Source organism: Cherax quadricarinatus, chromosome 10, assembly GCF_038502225.1.
Source record: "Cherax quadricarinatus isolate ZL_2023a chromosome 10, ASM3850222v1, whole genome shotgun sequence".
Taxonomy (NCBI): Eukaryota; Metazoa; Arthropoda; class Malacostraca; order Decapoda; family Parastacidae; genus Cherax; species Cherax quadricarinatus.
In genome coordinates, this window is record NC_091301.1 from 32,774,119 (window position 1) to 32,791,411 (window position 17,293).

The following is a 17,293-nucleotide window of genomic DNA, read 5'->3' on the forward strand; positions in this document are numbered from 1 at the left end:
TGTTAAATATGTTCACAAAATATTGCCCTGTTCAAACTCCAATAGCTCGTCAAGTCCTAAAAAACCATTCGTCTTTACTCCTAACACGCTCACACATACCTGCTGTTTGTCCAAGCCCCTTGCGCACAAAACCTCCTTTGCTCCCTCCTTCCATCCTTTCCTAGGACGACCCCCACCCCGCCTTCCCTATCCTACACATTTCATGCACCTTTTAAGTCATCTAATTTTGCTCCGTCCTCTTTGAATGACCAAACCACCTCAACAGTCCCTTGTTATGTGTGGCCACAGCAAGCTGACCCAGAGAAGGAAACACATTCATCATTTACTTTATGTGTGTCTTGTCAGACGTCTGCTTAAATCACAGTTTTATGCTCTAAAATGAGAATAATGAAGCAGGAGGCCTACTGGTATACTCTAGTTCTGTAAATACCAGTACAGATGAACACCACAGGAGACCTACTGGGCCTTGCTATTAGATAATATTAATAAACTAAAAACACTATTGTGAACCCAAATAGCAAAATAAATTTCTGAACATAAAATGTGAGGAAGTATTATTACTATAATCAGAGAAAGCGCTAAACCGACAAGGGTCATACAGCTGTGAGGCAGCAGGTATGTCACTACTCACAACTCAGTTACAAAACTCTGGTCGTACTTATCACAGAGGCAGAGGAGTGAGACACATGTGCAGCGTCCCGCCTGCACAAGAAGCTTCTTCAGTCAATTACAGGCTAATATGACGCATTTAGGCAAAGTAGAGAAGTGGTAATTTTGAGGTGACCTGCGCCTCGGCCTTGGTACACGGTGGTCAGTTCCTTAGCTGCAAGCCTCGGCCTTGGTACACGGTGGTCAGTTCCTTAGCTGCAAGCCTCGGCCTTGGTACACGGTGGTCAGTTCCTTAGCTGCAAGCCTCGGCCTTGGTACACGGTGATCAGTTCCTCAGCTGCAAGCCTCGGCCTTGGTACACGGTGGTCAGTTCCTTAGCTGCAAGCCTCGGCCTTGGTACACGGTGATCAGTTCCTCAGCTGCAAGCCTCGGCCTTGGTACACGGTGGTCAGTTCCTTAGCTGCAACCCTCGGCCTTGGTACACGGTGGTCAGTTCCTCAGCTGCAAGCCTCGGCCTTGGTACACGGTGGTCAGTTCCTCAGCTGCAAGCCTCGGCCTTGGTACACGGTGGTCAGTTCCTCAGCTGCAAGCCTCGGCCTTGGTACACGGTGGTCAGTTCCTCAGCTGCAAGCCTCGGCCTTGGTACACGGTGGTCAGTTCCTCAGCTGCAAGCCTCGGCCTTGGTACACGGTGGTCAGTCCCTCAGCTGCAAGCCTCGGCCTTGGTACACGGTGGTCAGTTCCTTAGCTGCAAGCCTCGGCCTTGGTACACGGTGGTCAGTCCCTCAGCTGCCAGCAGAGGCGTGAGGCAGAGACTACGCAGTGGAGATAAAGGTATTAACATACTGTAATGTGATGCTATGGAAATAAAACTTTTATTGATCTCAGAACTCAAATTTGTACTGTTTAGGGGCGTCATGTTTTGTAAGACATGCTGACACAACTTCTTGATATGTAATAATAATAATAATAATAATAATAATAATAATAATAATAATAATAATAATAATAATAATAATAATAATAATAATAATAATAATAATATTTATTTCTACAAGTCCATGTACAAGGTATACATGTCTAGCTGACATCAATAACATACTACTATATAGAAAGTCGCTTGTTATGCAGAACATTTAGGGCAAATTAAGTCAATTTTGTCCCCAGGATGCGACCCACACCAGTCGACTAACACCCAGGTACCTATTTTACTGACAGGTGAATATGAACAGCAGGTGTCTTAAGGAAACCTAACCTAATGTTTTCACCCGTACCGGGGATCGACCCCCGGACTTCAGTGTATGAGCTGAGTGTGCTACCAATAGAACTGCGTGAAAGTAATTCTTTAGAATTAATCTAATCTATACAATGGCAGGTATTCCTCAGATAAAAGAATAAGCTACTAGCTTCTTATTCAATAATTACAACATATGCTGTTTAACTCTGGTCTCAAGTGGCTTACCAGTTTGTCCAAGATAAAAACTCTCACAAATTTTGCCAGGAATAAAATATACATAACCCAGCCACTTGGCAACACTGATTAATCTCATTGGCCTGAACGTCACAGAGAGTTTAAATTAACCCTCTGTTTTAAGCGCCTTTGTTTAACTTAAGCAGCATGGAGGACGGTGCGGTGGCCTGTGATCTATGAACCCGATTTTCATAACAGGTTCAATAAAGAATGTTTATGAAATTCGCAACATTGGTCTGCCTTAAAGTTATCATAAACGAGGAAGGTTGTTTGGGCTCAAAGCTCAGCTACTGATTGATTTTCTTTGTGTACTTGTGGATAACCTTCGTGTCAAAGAGCACTGAAGGGGGCTTCGACCCCTGCCTCTCCCCCCCGGGAAGGATGACTCACCATCAATAAACATTGCTGAAGATTTTCATGTTTATATAAGAGATATTAGACAGTGTGAGCGCCGGCTTCTCCAGCTTATGGCCGCCGCACAACACTGATTTAATATCGATCGCACGAGAGGACGAGACCAACTCTGCTCTCCTCTACCACAGTTCTCCTCTCCTCTCTACCACAGTTCTCCTCTCCTCTCTACCACAGTTCTCCCCTACACCACAATACAACATATATACACTGAGAGGTGTATGCTACCTGGTATATATATATTGAGTTTAATTTGAACCCTATTTAAAGTATTAAAATACATGTATTCTTGACTGGTGGCGAACAAGTTACATGTAGCGTCAGTGTCTTGTGTAGTCGATAGGCTTTAAACCCAATTAAATAAAGAGCGTCCACGTGAAAAAGAGAAGAAAAAGAAAGATTTCTTGGGTTAGCAACCCAGGATAACCCAAGAAAGCCAACCTTAATTTATATTAAGGTGCTTTGATTCTTTTCCCCGGGATGCAGCCTACAGCGGCCTAACAACCAGGTACCTACTTACAGCTAGGTGAAGAGGGACAACATATGAAAGGCAACATTGCCCAACTTTTCCACTAGTCCTGGGTTCGACCCGGGTGCTTCAGTTGTGAGCAGAAGTCGTTGCCACTAACGGGTAACTGGTAATGGCCTTGTTCTGTATGGAATAAAAAATATTTCAGAAGACTTAGGTATTGTGAATCAGAAATTCAAGTTGTCAGTTCCTCAACAAGACACAAATAGAATAATAACTGCTGGGTGGGGGAGAGGGAACGAAAATATCTGAGAGAAAATACCTATCAAATATAACTTCATTAGTTGGTTTCTCTTCCTTGTGGAGAAGTTGGACCAATAAAGGAAGACTTGTCTCTGTTGCAACGTATTTTGTCAGCTTTAAGCACAGTAACCAGAGCCATCTAGTTCTGGTAGTCATCACTAGACCGTCTGATGATCGCTAAGTGTGCTGTGGCAGTCTGACCTTTCAAGGCGGCGTTTAGAGGATAGTTCAATTACTTTGTGGTAATCGTTCTATCCATCAAGACACTCACGCCGTCGGCTGGTGAACATCTCATTGTAATCTCCGGTTCCTCGTGTTCACTGTTCTTTTTCAAGTAAAATTGTGTTTAAACTCCTAGTAGATCTGTAAATATTATTGCAATATTGCCACCACTCCCCCCCGTCTCTCTCTCACTCTCTGTTTGATCAGCGCCAGGAGACAAAAGGGTGTTATAAAGGGGTGAAACACGTCAAGACTGGGCAAGACACGTGTGCAACATTAAGCTATCTTTATTGCGAAACACTTCGCCTACGCAGTAGGCTCCTGCAGTCGAATACATAGGAGGCAGCGGAAGCAATGGCAATATAGAGACGGTGTAATCAGTCCATCACCCTCGAAGAAGTAGTTCTGAGGTGGTCAGTCCCTCAGCCTGGAGAAGAGTTCTGCTCCATAGACCAGACTATGAAGCAGAACTCTTCTCAAACTTACATCCTCAGACTCATTACACCGCCACTGCTGTCGCTGCCTCCTCTGTACTCCACTTAAGAAGCCTACTGTGTAGGCGAAACGTTTCGGAATAAAGATACCTCATAGTTGCACATGTGACGTATCAACTCGTCGGTAAGTAAATAAGTAAGTTTATTCAGGTATACACAATACAGTTACATAGAATTATCATACATAGCAGCATATGTGTAGAGAACCTGGGATAACCCAAAAAAGTCAGACAGAGTAACTTATTTCCATTGTCATATTATCGTTAAAATTTCCTCACCAACTCTCTTCACATACAGTAAAATTTAAATTAGTATGGTACCATCTCAGGACACACGCTAAACCCTCACGGGCCATCACACTTTGCTATGTATCAACAGCTGGAAGGAGTTAATTGATGATTTTAAACACTCTTAGTAAAATCTTCTCAAAATTCAGAAATATTCAAAATTCACAAATACTCAGTTGAAGAATCACTCCTTAGTAAATGGTCCCATGTGAATCACTCCCTTAGTAAATGGTCCCATGTGAATCATTCCCTTAGTAAAGGGTCCCATGTGAATCATTCCCTTAGTAAATGGTCCCATGTGAATCATTCCCTTAGTAAATGGTCCCATATGAATCATTCCCTTAGTAAATGGTCCCATGTGAATCATTCCCTTAGTAAATGGTCCCATGTGAATCATTCCCTTAGTAAATGGTCCCATGTGAATCATTCCCTTAGTAAATGGTCCCATGTGAATCATTCCCTTAGTAAATGGTCCCATGTGAATCACTCCCTTAGTAAATGGTCCCATGTGAATCACTCCCTTAGTAAATGGTCCCATGTGAATCATTCCCTTAGTAAATGGTCCCATGTGAATCATTCCCTTAGTAAATGGTCCCATGTGAATCACTCCCTTAGTAAATGGTCCCATGTGAATCACTCCCTTAGTAAATGGTCCCATGTGAATCACTCCCTTAGTAAATGGTCCCATGTGAATCACTCCCTTAGTAAATGGTCCCATGTGAATCATTCCCTTAGTAAATGGTCCCATGTGAATCATTCCCTTAGTAAATGGTCCCATGTGAATCACTCCCTTAGTAAATGGTCCCATGTGAATCACTCCCTTAGTAAATGGTCCCATGTGAATCATTCCCTTAGTAAATGGTCCCATGTGAATCATTCCCTTAGTAAATGGTCCCATGTGAATCACTCCCTTAGTAAATGGTCCCATGTGAATCACTCCCTTAGTAAATGGTCCCATGTGAATCATTCCCTTAGTAAATGGTCCCATGTGAATCATTCCCTTAGTAAATGGTCCCATGTGAATCACTCCCTTAGTAAATGGTCCCATGTGAATCACTCCCTTAGTAAATGGTCCCATGTGAATCATTCCCTTAGTAAATGGTCCCATGTGAATCATTCCCTTAGTAAATGGTCCCATGTGAATCATTCCCTTAGTAAATGGTCCCATGTGAATCATTCCCTTAGTAAATGGTCCCATGTGAATCATTCCCTTAGTAAATGGTCCCATGTGAATCATTCCCTTAGTAAATGGTCCCATGTGAATCATTCCCTTAGTAAATGGTCCCATGTGAATCATTCCCTTAGTAAATGGTCCCATGTGAATCATTCCCTTAGTAAATGGTCCCATGTGAATCATTCCCTTAGTAAATGGTCCCATGTGAATCATTCCCTTAGTAAATGGTCCCATGTGAATCATTCCCTTAGTAAATGGTCCCATGTGAATCATTCCCTTAGTAAATGGTCCCATGTGAATCATTCCCTTAGTAAATGGTCCCATGTGAATCATTCCCTTAGTAAAGGGTCTCATGTGAATCATTCCCTTAGTAAAGGGTCCCATGTGAATCATTCCCTTAGTAAAGGGTCCCATGTGAATCACTCCCGTAGTAAATGGTCCCATGTGAATCATTCCCTTAGTAAAGGGTCCATGTGAATCACTCCCGTAGTAAATGGTCCCATGTGAATCATTCTCTTAGTAAATGGTCCCATGTGAATCATTCCCTTAGTAAAGGGTCCCATGTGAATCATTCCCTTAGTAAAGGGTCCCATGTGAATCATTCCCTTAGTAAAGGGTCCCATGTGAATCACTCCCGTAGTAAATGGTCCCATGTGAATCATTCCCTTAGTAAAGGGTCCCATGTGAATCACTCCCGTAGTAAATGGTCCCATGTGAATCATTCCCTTAGTAAAGGGTCCCATGTGAATCACTCCCGTAGTAAATGGTCCCATGTGAATCATTCTCTTAGTAAATGGTCCCATGTGAATCATTCCATTAGTAAATGGCATTATGTGAATCACTCTCATAGTAAATGATCCAATGAGAATCACTCCCTTAGTAAATGGTCCCATGTGAATCATTCTCTTAGTAAATGATCCCCTGTGAATCACTCCCTTAGTAAATGGTCCCATGTGTATCACTCCCACAGTAAATGGTCCCATGTGATTCATTCTCTTAGTAAATGATCCCATGTGAATAATTCTCTTAGTAAATGCTCCCATGTGAATCATTCTCTTAGTAAATAATCCCATGTGAATTATTCTCTTAGTAAATGGTCCCACGTGAATCATTCTCTTAGTAAATGGTCCAATGTGAATCATTCTCTTAGTAAATGGTCCTATGAGAATCATTCTCTTAGTAAATCGTTCCACGTGAATCATTCTCTAAGTAAATGGTTCCATATGAATCATTCTCTTAGTAAATGGTCCCATGTGAATCATTCTCTTAGTAAATGGTCCCATGTGAATCATTCTCTTAGTAAATGGTCCCATGTGAATCATTCTCTTAGTAAATGGCCCCATGTGAATCACTCCCTTGGTAAATGGTCCCATGTGAATCATTCTCTTAGTAAATGGTCCCATGTGAATCATTCTCTTAGTAAATAATCCCATGCGAATCACTCCCTTAGTAAATGGTCCCAAGTGAATCACTCCCTTAGTAAAATGTCCCACGTGAATCATTCTCTCAGTAAATGGTCCCATGTGAATCACTCCCTTAGTAAATGGTCCCATGTGAATCATTCTATTAGTAAATGGGCCCATGTGAATCATTTTCTTAGTAAATGGTCCCATGCGAATCACTCCCTTAGTAAAGGGTCCCATGTGAATCACTCCTTTAGTAAATGGTCCCATGTGAATCACTCCCTTAGTAAATGGTCCCATCTGAATCACTCCCATAGTAAATGGTCCCATGTGAATCATTCTCTTAGTAAATGGTCCCATGAGAATCATTCTCTTAGTAAATGGTCCCATGTGAATCATTCTCTTAGTAAATGGTCCCATGTGAATCACTCCCTCAGTAAACGGTCCCATGTGAATCATTCTCTAAGCAAATGGTCCCATGTGAATCATTCTCTTAGTAAATGGTCCCATTTGAATCATTCTCTTAGTAAATGGTCCCATGTGAATAATTCTCTTAGTAAATGGTCCCATGTGAATCATTCTCTTAGTAAATGGCCCCATGTGAATCATTCTCTTAGTAAATGGTCCCATGTGAATCATTCTCTTAGTAAATGGTCCCACGTGAATCATCCTCTTAGTAAATGGTCCCATGTGAATCACTCCCTAAGTAAATGGTCCCAGGTGAATCACTCCCTTAGTAAATGGTCCCAAGTGAATCATTCTCTTAGTAAATGGTCACATGTGAATCACTCCCTTAGTATATGGTCCCATGTGAATCACTCCCTCAGCAAATGGTCCAATGTGAATCACTCCCTTAGCAAATGGTCCCATGCGAATCACTCACTTAGTAAATGTTCCAATGTGAATCGTTCTCTTAGTAAATGGTCCCTTGTGAATCACTCCCTTAGTAAATGGTCCCATGTGAATCATTCTCTTAGTAAATGGTCCCATGTAAATCACTCCCTTAGTAAATGGTCCCATGTGAATCATTCTCTTAGTAAATGATCCCATGTGAATCACTCCCTTTGCAAAGGGTCCCATGTGAATCGTTCTCTTAGTAAATGGTCCCATGTGAATCACTCACTTAGTAAATGATCCCATGTGAATCACTCCTTTTGTAAAGGGTCCCATGTGAATCACTATCTTAGTAAATGGTCCCATGTGAATCATTCTCTTAGTAAATGGTCCCATGTGAATCATTCTCTAAGTAAATAGTCCCATGTGAATCATTCTCTTAGTAAATGGTCCCATGTGAATCACTCCCTTAGTAAATGGTCCCATGTGAATCATTCTCTTAGTAAATGGTCCCATGTTAATCACTCCCTTAGTAAATAGTCCCAGGTGAATCACTCCCTTAGTAAATGGACCAATGTGAATCACTCCTTTAGTAAATGGTCCCACGTGAATCACTCACTTAGTAAATGGTCCCATGTGAATCACTCCCTTAGTAAATGGTCCCATGTGAATCACTCCCTTAGTAAATGTTCCCATGTGAATCACTCCCTTAGTAAATGGTCACATGTGAATCTCTCCCTTAGTAAATGGTCCCATGTGAATCACTCCATTAGTAAATGGTTCCATGTGAATCAATCCCTTAGTAAATGGTCCCATGTGAATCACTCCCTCAGTAAATTGTCCCATGTGAATCACTCCTTTAGTAAATGGTCCCATGTGAATCACTCCTTTAGTAAATGGTCCCATGTGAATCACTCCTTTAGTAAATGGTCCCATGCGAATCATTCTCTTAGTAAATGGTCCCATGTGAATCATTCTCTTAGTAAATGGTCCTATGTGAATCACTACCTTAGTAAATGATCCCATGTAAATCACTCCCTTAGTAAATGGTCCTATGTGAATCATACTCTTAGTAAATGGTCCCAGGTGAATCATCTCTTAGTAAATGGTCCCATGTAAATTACTCCCTTAGTAAATGGTCCCATGTGAATCATTGTTTTAGTAAATGATCCCACGTGAATCACTCACTTAGTAAATGGTCCCATGTGAATCACTCCCTTTGTAAAGGGTCCCATGTGAATCATTCTCTGAGTAAATGGTCCCATGTGAATCATTCTCTTAGTAAATGGTCCCATGTGAATCACTCCCTTAGTAAATGGTTCCATGTGAATCACTCCCTCAGTAAATTGTCCCATGTGAATCACTCCTTTAGTAAATGGTCCCATGTGAATCACTCCTTTAGTAAATGGTCCCATGTGAATCACTCCTTTAGTAAATGGTCCCATGTGAATCATTCTCTTAGTAAATGGTCCCATGTAAATCACTCCCTTAGTAAATGGTCCCATGTGAATCATTCTCTTAGTAAATGGTCCCATGTGAATCATTCTCTTAGTAAATGGTCCCATGTGAATCATTCTCTTAGTAAATTGTCCCATGTAAATCACTCCCTTAGTAAATGGTCCCATGTGAATCATTCTCTTAGTGAATGGTCCCATGTGAATCATTCTCTTGGTAAATGGTCCAATGGGAAACATTCTCTTTTAAATGATTCCATGTGAATCATTCTCTAAGTAAATGGTTCCATATGAATCATTCTCTTAGTAAATGGTCCCATGTGAATCATTCTCTTAGTAAATGGTCCCATGTGAATCATTCTCTTAGTAAATGGTCCCATGCGAATCATTCTCTTAGTAAATGGTCCCATGTGAATCATTCTCTTAGTAAATGGTCCCATGTGAATCATTCTCCTAGTAAATGGTCCCATGTGAATCATTCTCTTAGTAAATGGTCCAATGTGAATCACTCCCTTAGTAAATGTTCCCACATGAATCACTCCCTTAGTAAATGGTCCAATGTGAATCACTCCTTTAGTAAATAGTCCCATGTGAATCACTCACTTAGTAAATGGTCCCATGTGAATCATTCCTTTAGTAAATTGTCCCATGTGGATCACTCCCTTAGTAAATGTTCCCATGTGGATCACTCCCTTAGTAAATGTTCCCATGTGAATCACTCCCTTAGTAAATGGTCACATGTGAATCACTCCCTTAGTAAATGGTCACACGTGAATCACTCCCTTAGTAAATGGTCCCATGTTAATCACTCCCTTAGTAAATGGTCCCATGTGAATCATTCCCTTAGTAAATGGTCCCATGTGAATCACTCCCTTAGTAAATGGTCCCACGTGAATCACTCCCTTAGTAAATGGTCCCATGTGAATCACTCCCTTAGTAAATGGTCCCATGTGAATCACTCCCTTACTAAATGGTCCCATGTGAATCATTCTCTTAGTAAATGGTCCCATGTGAATCATTCTCTTAGTAAATGGTCACATGTGAATCACTCCCTTAGTAAATGATCCCATGTAAATCACTCCCTTAGTAAATGGTCCTATGTGAATCATACTGTTAGTAAATGGTCTCATGTGAATCACTCTCTTTGTAAATGGTCCCATGTGAATCATTCTCTTAGTAAATAGCCCCATGTAAATCACTCCCTTAGTAAATGGTCCCTTGTGAATAATTCTCTTAGTAAATGGCCTCATGTGAATCATTCTCTTAGTAAATGGTCCCATGTGAATCACTCCCTTAGTAAATGGTCCCATGTGAATCATTCTCTTAGTAAAGGGTCCCATGTGAATCACTCCCTTAGTAAATGGTCCCATGTGAATCATTCTCTTAGTAAATGGGCCCATGTGAAAAATTTTCTTAGTAAATGGTCCCATGTGAATCATTCTCTTAGTAAATGGTCTCATGTGAATCACTCCTTTAGTAAATGGTCCCATGTGAATCACTCCCTTAGTAAATGGTCCCATGTGAATCATTCTCTTAGTAAATGGTCTCATGTGAATCATTCTCTTAGTAAATGGTCCCATGTGAATCATTCTCTTAGTAAATGGTCCCATGTAAATCACTCCCTTAGTAAATGGTCCCATGTGAATCATTCTCTTAGTAAATGGTCCCATGTGAATCATTCTCTTAGTAAATGGTCCCATGTGAATCATTCTCTTAGTAAATACTCTTCTGTGAATCATTCTCTCACTAAATGGTCCCGTGTGAATCATTCTCTTAGTGAATGGTCCCATGTGAATCATTCTCTTGGTAAAAGGTCCAATGGGAATCATTCTCTTTTAAATGATTCCATGTGAATCATTCTCTAAGTAAATGGTTCCATATGAATCATTCTCTTAGTAAATGGTCCCATGTGAATCATTCTCTTAGTAAATGGTCCCATGTGAATCATTCTCTTAGTAAATGGTCCCATGCGAATCATTCTCTTAGTAAATGGTCCCATGTGAATCATTCTCTTAGTAAATGGTCCCATGTGAATCATTCTCCTAGTAAATGGTCCCATGTGAATCATTCTCTTAGTAAATGGTCTAATGTGAATCAGTCCCTTAGTAAATGTTCCCACGTGAATCACTCCCTTAGTAAATGGTCCAATGTGAATCACTCCTTTAGTAAATGGTCCCATGTGAATCACTCACTTAGTAAATGGTCCCATGTGAATCATTCCTTTAGTAAATGGTCCCATGTGGATCACTCCCTTAGTAAATGTTCCCATGTGGATCACTCCCTTAGTAAATGTTCCCATGTGAATCACTCCCTTAGTAAATGGTCACATGTGAATCACTCCCTTAGTAAATGGTCACACGTGATTCACTCCCTTAGTAAATGGTCCCATGTTAATCACTCCCTTAGTAAATGGTCCCATGTGAATCACTCCCTTAGTAAATGGTCCCATGTGAATCACTCCCTTAGTAAATGGTCCCACGTGAATCACTCCCTTAGTAAATGGTCCCATGTGAATCACTCCCTTAGTAAATGGTCCCATGTGAATCACTCCCTTACTAAATGGTCCCATGTGAATCATTCTCTTAGTAAATGGTCCCATGTGAATCATTCTCTTAGTAAATGGTCACATGTGAATCACTCCCTTAGTAAATGATCCCATGTAAATCACTCCCTTAGTAAATGGTCCTATGTGAATCATACTGTTAGTAAATGGTCTCATGTGAATCACTATCTTTGTAAATGGTCCCATGTGAATCATTCTCTTAGTAAATAGCCCCATGTAAATCACTCCCTTAGTAAATGGTCCCTTGTGAATAATTCTCTTAGTAAATGGCCTCATGTGAATCATTCTCTTAGTAAATGGTCCCATGTGAATCACTCCCTTAGTAAATGGTCCCATGTGAATCATTCTCTTAGTAAAGGGTCCCATGTGAATCACTCCCTTAGTAAATGGTCCCATGTGAATCATTCTCTTAGTAAATGGGCCCATGTGAATAATTTTCTTAGTAAATGGTCCCATGTGAATCATTCTCTTAGTAAATGGTCTCATGTGAATCACTCCTTTAGTAAATGGTCCCATGTGAATCACTCCCTTAGTAAATGGACCCATGTGAATCACTCCCTTAGTAAATGGTCCCATGTAAATCATTCTCTTAGTAAATGGTCCCATGTGAATCATTCTCTTAGTAAATGGTCCCATGTGAATCATTCTCTTGGTAAATGGTCCCATGTGAATCAATCCCTTAGTAAAAGGTCCCATGTGAATCATTCTCTTAGTAAATGGTCCCATATGAATCATTCTCTTAGTAACTGGTCCCATGTGAATCATTCTCTTAGTAAATGGTCTTATGTGAATCATTCTCTTAGTAAATGGTCCCATGTGAATCGTTCTCTTTGTAAATGGTCCCATGCGAATCATTCTCTTAGTAAATGGTCCCATGTGAATCATTCTCTTAGTAAATGGTCCCATGTGAATCATTCTCTTAGTAAATGGCTCCATGTGAATCATTCTCTTAGTAAATGGTCCCATATGAATCATTCTCTTAGTAAATGGTCCCATGTGAATCATTCTCTTAGTAAATTGTCCCATGTGAATCATTCTCTCAGTAAATAGTCCCATGTGAAACATTCTCTTAGTAAATGGTCCCGTGTGAATCATTCTCTTAGTAAATGGTCCCATGTGAATCATTCTCTTAGTTAATGGTCCCATGTGAATCACTCCCTTAGTAAATGGTCCCATGTGAATAATTCTCTTTGTAAATGGTCCCATGTGAATCATTCTCTTAGTAAATGATCCCATGTGAATCATTATCTTAGTAAATGGTCCCATGTGAATCATTCCCTTAGTAAATGATCCCATGTGAACCATTCTCTTAATATATGGTCCCATGTGAATCATTCTCTTAGTAAATGGTCCCATGTGAAACATTCTCTTAGTAAATGGTCCCATGTGAATCATTCTCTTAGTAAATGGTTCTATGTGAATCATTCTCTTAGTAAATGGTCCCATGTGAATCATTCTCTTAGTAAATGGTCCCATGTGAATCATTCTCTTAGTAAATGGTCCCATGTGAATCATTCCCTTAGTAAATGGTCCCATGTGAACCATTCTCTTAATATATGGTCCCATGTGAATCATTCTCTTATTATATGGTCTCACGTGAATCATTCTCTTAGTAAATAGTCCCATTTGAATCACTCCCTTAGTAAATGGTCCCATGTGAATCATTCTCTTAGTAAATGGTCCCATGTGAATCACTCCCTTAGTAAATGGTCCCACGTGAATCACTCCCTTAGTAAATGGTCCTATGTGAATCACTCCTTTAGTAAATGGTCCCATGTGAATCACTCACTTAGTAAATGGTCCCATGTGGATCACTCCCTTAGTAAATGTTCCCATGTGAATCACTCCTTAGTAAATGGTCACATGTGAATCACTCCCTTAGTAAATGGTCCCATGTGAGTCACTCCCTTAGTAAATGGTCCCATGTTAATCACTCCCTTAGTAAATGGTCCCATGTGAACCACTCCCTTAGTAAATGGTCCCATGTGAATCACTCCCTTAGTAAATGGTCCCACGTGAATCACTCCCTTAGTAAATGGTCCCATGTGAATCACTCCCTTAGTAAATGGTCCCATGTGAATCACTTCCTTACTAAATGGTCCCATGTGAATCATTCTCTTAGTAAATGGTCCCATGTGAATCATTCTCTTAGTAAATGGTCACATGTGAATCACTCCCTTAGTAAATGATCCCATGTAAATCACTCCCTTCGTAAATGGTCCTATGTGAATCATACTCTTAGTAAATGGTCTCATGTGAATCACTCTCTTTGTAAATGGTCCCATGTGAATCATTCTCTTAGTAAATTGCCCCATGTAAATCACTCCCTTAGTAAATGGTCCCATGTGAATAATTCTCTTAGTAAATGGCCCCATGTGAATCATTCTCTTAGTAAATGGTCCCATGTGAATCACTCCCTTAGTAAATGGTCCCATGTGAATCATTCTCTTAGTGAAGGGTCCCATGTGAATCACTCCCTTAGTAAATGGTCCCATGTGAATCATTCTCTTAGTAAATGGGCCCATGTGAATAATTTTCTTAGTAAATGGTCCCTTGTGAATCATTCTCTTAGTAAATGGTCTCATGTGAATCACTCCTTTAGTAAATGGTCCCATGTGAATCACTCCCTTAGTAAATAGTCCTATGTGAATCACTCCCTTAGTAAATGGTCCCATGTGAATCATTCTCTTAGTAAATGTTCCCATGTGAATCATTCTCTTTGTAAATGGTCCCATGTGAATCATTCTCTTGGTAAATGGTCCCATGTGAATCACTCCCTTACTAAATGGTCCCAGGTGAATCATTCTCTTAGTAAATGGTCCAATGTGAATCATTCTCTTAGTAAATAGTCCCATGTGAATCATTCTCTTAGTAAATGGTCCCATGTGAATCATTCTCTTAGTAAATGGTCCCATGTGAATCATTCTCTTAGTAAATGGTCCCATGTGAATCATTCTCTTAGTAAATGGTCCCATGTGAATCATTCTCTTAGTAAATGGTCCCATGTGAATCATTCTCTTAGTAAATGGCTCCATGTGAATCTTTCTCTTAGTAAATGGTCCCATATGAATCATTCTCTTAGTAATTGGTCCCATATGAATCATTCTCTTACTAAATGGTCCCATGTGAATCATTCTCTTAGTAAATGGTCCCATGTGAATCATTCTCTTATTAAATGGTTCTATGTGAATCATTCTCTTAGTAAATGGTCCCATGTGAATCATTCTCTTAGTAAATGGTCCCATGTGAATCATTCTCTTAGTAAATGGTCCCATGTGAATCATTCCCTTAGTAACTGGTCCCATGTGAACCATTCTCTTAATATATGGTCCCATGTGAATCATTCTCTTAATATATGGTCTCACGTGAATCATTCTCTTAGTAAATGGTCCCATTTGAATCACTCGCTTAGTAAATGGTCCCATGTGAATCATTCTTTTAGTAAATTATCCCATGTGAATCATTCTCTTAGTAAATAGTCCCATGTGAATCATTCTCTTAGTAAATCGTCCCATGTGAATCACTCGCTTAGTAAAGAGTCCCATGTGAATCATTCTTAGTAAATGGTCCCATGTGAATTATTCTCTTAGTAAATGGTCCCATGTGAATCATTCTCTTAGTAAATGGTCCCATGTGAATCATTCTCTTAGTAAATGGTCCCATGTAAATCATTCTCTTAGTAAATTGTCCCATGTGAATCATTCTCTTAGTAAATTGTCCCATGTGAATCATTCTCTTAGTAAATGGTCCCATGTGAATCATTCTCTTAGTAAATGGTCCCATGTAAATCATTCTCTTAGTAAATTGTCCCATGTGAATCATTCTCTTAGTAAATTGTCCCATGTGAATCATTCTCTTGGTAAATGGTCCCATGTGAATCATTATCTTAGTAAATGGTCCCATGTGAATCATTCCCTTAGTAAATGGTCGCATGTGAACCATTCTCTTAATATATTGTCCCATGTGAATCATTCTCTTAGTAAATGGTCCCTCGTGAATCATTCTCTTAGTAAATGGTCCCATGTGAATCATTCTCTTAGTAAATGGTTCCATATGAATCATTCTCTTAGTAAATGGTCCCATGTGAATCATTCTCTTAGTAAATGGTCCCACGTGAATGATTCTCTTAGTAAATCGTCCCATGTGAATAATTCTCTTAGTAAATGGTCCCATGTGAATCATTCTCTTAGTAAATGGTCCCACGTGAATCAATCTCTTAGTAAATGGTCCCACGTGAATCATTCTCTTAATAAATGGCCCCATGTGAATTATTCTTTTAGCAAATAGCCCCACGTGAATCATTCCCAAAGTAAATGGTCCCATGTGAATCATTCTCTTAGTAAATGGTCCCATGTGAATCATTCTCTTAGTAAATGGTCCCATGTGAATAATTCTCTTAGTAAATTGTCCCTTGTGAATCATTCCCTTAGTAAATGGTCCCACGTGAACCATTCTCGTAGTAAATTGTCCCATGTGAATCATTATCTTAGTAAATGGTCCCATGTGAATCATTCTCTGAGTAAATGGTCCCATGTGAATCATTCTCTTAGTAAATGGTCCCATGTGGATCATTCTTTTAGTAAATGGTCCCATGTGAATCATTCTCTTAGTAAATGGTCCCATGTGAATCATTCTCTTAGTAAATGGTCCCATGTGAATCATTCTCTAGTAAATGATTCATGTGAATCTCTCAGTAAATGGTCCCACGTGAATCTCTCAGTAAATGGTCCCATGTGAATCACTCAGTAAATGGTCCCATGTGAATCTCACAGCAAGTGGTCCCATGTAAATCTCTCTGTAAATTGTCCCATATGAATTTCTCAGTAAATGGCCCAATGTGAATCGCTCAGTAATTGGTCCCATGTGAATCTCTTGGTAAATGGTCCCATGTGAATCAGTAAATGGTACCATATGAATCTCTCAGCAAATGGTCCCATGTGAATCTCTCAGTAAATGGTCCCCTGTGAATCTCTAGGTAAATGGCCCCATGTGAATTTCTCAGTAAATGGTCCCATGTGAATCTCAGTAAATGGTCACATGTGAATCTCTCAGTAAATGGTCACATGTGAATCTCTCAGCAAATGATCCCATGTGAATCTCGGTAAATGGTCCCATGTGAATCTCTCGGTAAATGATCCCATGTGAATCTCTCAGTAAATGGTCCCATTTGAATCTCTCAGTAAATGGTCCCATGTGAATCTCAGTAAATGGTCCCATGTGAATCTCTCAGTAAATGGTCCATGTGAATCAGCAAATGGTCCCATTTGAATCTCTCAGTAAATGGTCCTATGTGAATCAGTAAATGGTCCCATGTGAATCAGCAAATGGTCTTATGTGAATCTCTCAGTAAATGGTCCCATGTGAAGCTCTAGATAAATGGTCCCATGTGAATCTCAGTAAATGGTTCCATGTGTATCTCAGTAAATTGTCCCATGTGAATCTCAGTAAATGGTCCCTTGTGAATTTCAGTAAATGGTCCCATGTGAATCTCTCATTAAGTGGTCCCATGTGAATCTCTCAGTAAATGGTCCCATGTGAATCTCTCAGTAAATGGTCCCATGTGAATCTCAGTAAATGATCCCATGTGAATCTCTCAGTAA